The sequence below is a fragment of the Fukomys damarensis genome, unplaced genomic scaffold (assembly GCF_012274545.1).
Source record: "Fukomys damarensis isolate Sample0158 unplaced genomic scaffold, DMR_v1.0_HiC HiC_scaffold_21, whole genome shotgun sequence".
NCBI lineage: Eukaryota > Metazoa > Chordata > Mammalia > Rodentia > Bathyergidae > Fukomys > Fukomys damarensis.
In genome coordinates, this window is record NW_022900933.1 from 22969933 (window position 1) to 22973921 (window position 3989).

General features: G+C 37.5%; 1 pseudogene; it reads right to left on the minus strand.

Annotated features, from left to right (window-relative positions):
- Positions 1–219: 219 nt before the first annotated feature.
- Positions 220–2727, minus strand: LOC117287128 (annotated as a pseudogene).
- Between the last annotated feature and the right edge of the window lie 1262 nt (positions 2728–3989).

Here is a 3989-nt window from a genome sequence, read left to right on the forward strand (position 1 = left end):
GGTTCTTCGTGTTCTCCTCTCTTCTCTAACAGTTCTGAAGCCATAGGTTTCTGGCTGTTCTTCATTCTGAGTTGTTGGTGGATGAAGATGGCCTCTCAGTACCTATAGTGACTGGCTGGGAAAGACTCTGAATACACACACGTCGCCAAACAAAATCACCGCGAGCTTCTGTTTGTCAGTCAAAGAGGTAATGGTATTCTCTTGGGAGTACCAACCAGTTTATCCAAGAGGGAAGGGCCTCTGACTTGGTAAAAGGGAGAAGAAACTAGACTTCGATGTGTTTGTAATCACAATATCAAAAAGATCTGCAAAATCATTCCCAAGGAGATATTTGTGGAATTTAAAGTAATCTCTGTGAGAACTGGTAATTACCAAAAGAATTTTCCCAGCATTCTTTAGCTGTGAAAGCCACTTTCTTGTAGATTCAGGACACTTGTGTAAATATTTGCCTGCATCTCTTTATTTCTGGAAAATATAGTCCACATTTTTTTCTTAAAACTGACCTTTTAAAATTGTGTTGTGTACCAACAATTATCTCCTTCCCAAACAAAATATTTTATTGCTACCATTGTTTGTTAAATCCTAGATTGTTCTGGCACATAAAAAAGTTCTTGCCAGGTCAAAGTAATTATCACAAAAATAATAGCTTTCTGAGTGACAAGGCATGCCATGTCAGACACAAAAGTACTTTCACTCCTTTCCGTGTGCCTCTGGCAGCATCTCTGGAGCCATCATCTTGGTACCAGGGCTTCCTTGAGCATAATGCTATTACTACCTGCAAGTTTATTGAAGGCTCCATCTTCCAGATCCATCTTGGAATCCTCGCAACTGAAATCCTTGGGGGTCACAATGAGCAATTCTTTATCTTAGCCTTTCTCTTGACTGGGCACTCAGCTAAGGCTGTTGTAAATGAGCTAGGGCATTTATAGTCATTCTAAGTCAGGTTGGAGTGACACTGAGTGTGGTCCTGGCGGAAGCTCACACTGTCTCAGGAGGCCAGAGAGACAGGCTGCACCATGGCTCTGTGGGGAGCCAGGTGAAGGCCCTCTAGCCAGGAGTGTGAGGGAGCTCATGGTTGGGATGCTGGAGGGTTCAAGTCTCAACCATAGTTAATGTCTTCAGTGTGTAGTAATCTGCTTTCCCTATAGCACGTTTTGAGGACATAGAGAATGAATGAGTTGGGAGGACTCTGCTTCTCGCCTTAAGTTGTTCATAGAACTGGAGGGAGGATGCCTGAAAGGGAGAAATACATTTTTGTTACGAAGTCTTGCAGGTGTTGCCTGGGGTAGCCTCAAATTCTTTTCTCAGCCTTCCACGTAGTTGAAGTGCTATGCCACACAGCTCCCATGCTCTGCTTAGAGAAAGATAGTTTCAATTCCATGTGATAGATGCATTGTTTTAGGTAAGCAGAGAACCCTCTAAGGATAAAAAGGAGGTGCACATAGCCCAGACCGCAAGTGGCAGGCTTCCCTGAAGAAGTGATCCCTAAATCAATTTGAATGCACTGGCTATTTAAGTGCATCTCCCCTAAATCTGTATCTAAGGCATAAATAAGGTAATACTATATATTCCTCTTCATGACAATAAAGGTACATTTCCATTATTTTTTGAAAATTTAGCATGTGGCAGAATAGAGTATGGAGTTATTGGTCAGGTTTTCATAAAAACACAGAAACATTGTCAAATTGCTGTTAAGAAATGGTAACATGTTAGAATCGAGGCTTAATTTTCTCATCTTAGTTTTGGCATTTTTCAAGTTACAGATAAAAACTGGCACATGGATGAATAAGAACTGCAAGTATTCAAGTAATATGAATCAGAAAAAACCCTCAAATTAAAAAAAAAAGTAGGAACAGGAAACTATCATTTCCATTAGATCCAGGCTCAAGTTCATTAAACCTGTGTGTGTTCATGTGTGTGTGTTTGTGTACATGTGTGTATATTTAGGGGAAATCTGTGTGACCTCTTTTCATTTTCCACATCTTTACAAAGAGAAGGTTAGGTTGAACATTGGAAAAACTCTCTACAGTTCATGTGATCTCTCATCTTCAGATTTGTCAGTAATTTGCTGAGAACTTGGTGAACTATTGTTTTAATCAAGATAATTAATCATGTTCTAAATACAAAAAATAGTATCATAGGTCAGGTGCTTGCATCTTTGAGATGAAGTCCAAGGACTTGTATTCTGAATTCATATAAACTCCTGAGCTGTCATTAAAATATCTCTTCTATTTGTTGTCGGTTACTTGTGTGAAACTGAAAGTTGCTGTCCTTGGTACTGCTGCTGATTTTTACAGAGGAGAGAGAGAGGGGGGGGAGGGGGAAGAGAGAGAGAGAGAGAGAGAGAGAGAGAGGGAGGGAGAGGGAGAGAGTAGGGTGACTAAGAAGCATTACTCAAGATACAGAAAAAAATTCTCATCTCTTCCTCATTTGACCAGTAAACATTCATTTTATTCTATCAAGCTCATGTAGATAGCTTAAATAATTATTATTCTGGGATTCTTCTTTAGTAATTAACTTCATACATTTAAATAGTGACTGAATTTTTTGATAGGGTATTTAGTGGTTTCCTTATTACTTTTGCATTTTTCACATTGGCTTCTTAGTTTTCTATAACAACCTCTACATTTGTATCATGTTGGGAATTTATTCCTTATAATTCCAGAAAATTTCAATATGCCTTACATTATTCCTTTGTACTTCTCTCTCCATAAGCTCAGAGCACATCAGTTTAGCTTCTTTGAATTTAACAGCCTATCAAGTTGCGATTAACCTATTTATGTAAGCGGAACATCTACCTGTCTCTTTTCTTCTCTGCAAAAGTATCTGTTCCTCTTGTTTGTTTTTCATAATGACCCATATATCTTTGGGCTGATGAAATTATTTGTCGGTCAGCATGGGTGAATACTTTGAGTCTTCATCTTTTCCTTTTCTTTTAAGAAGTATCACACAGTGTTGCCTCCTGCTGTATTTTCTTAACATTTCACTGATTGTAGGTCCGTACATTTTTCACCAGGAACTGACTGTCTGAGAAGTTTATTTTCTTCCCTTTTTACCTTCTTTATGCAACTCACAACTTTTTGCTTGTTTGTTTTCAGTTCATTTCCAGTTATCTTTGAAAGACTTGCTTCATGCTCTTTTATTCCATTTGTGAGAAAAAAGGGGCTAATCTGGACTATTCTGTGCAGAGTATCTCTAGTAATATCTTCAAAGCAAGGGGAATGAGTCCTGGAAGCTTTGATGTGGAATCAGGGTGAACAAATAATTCATGACTTCAACTTCTAAACTCACTGAAAATGCACAATAAATGCATTCAGGGCCTTTAAACGTCAATCTTTACTTCTCTAATTAAATCTGCTTTCACTAAAAGCCAAAATTGAGATTTTGTTTTCAGTTGTGTTTTTCTTTTTGGTGTTTCAACTATATTGTTTCCTGCAATTTTTCTAACACAATTTTACAATATTTCAGTTTCCACTGAGGTTGAAAATAGCTTTTGCGAACTGGACCCTTACAAATGATGTCTAACATTTTATTATGCCTTTGAGGTCAAAGCAATTGACATATAACTTTTGGAAAGCACTTAATTTCATCATGGGGCTACTATTTATTAATTTCTCATGCTTGATGGTTTTTTATTTAATATTTTATTGCCATTCATTTATTTTCAAAACCGAATGCCTACAGTTCCTTTATATCAAGCAAATAATCACCTTAGTTTTCTTTACACTCCAGTTTTAATATCTCTTCATTTATTTATATGAGAATTATTCAGGACAATTATTTATAGAATTCCAAGTATGCCAGTACTAAGTCCTGGGATAGAGATATTTCCTATTTCTTTTTTTTTCTTTTTATTGAGGTTATTGGTACAATCTAGGTATACAGTACAATTACATTCATCATTGGGATTCTGTACCTTTACATAATAGGTCTTGATTCTCATTTTTCCCCTTGTCCCTGCCCTCCCTTCCCCCCCTCTTCTCCTCCCC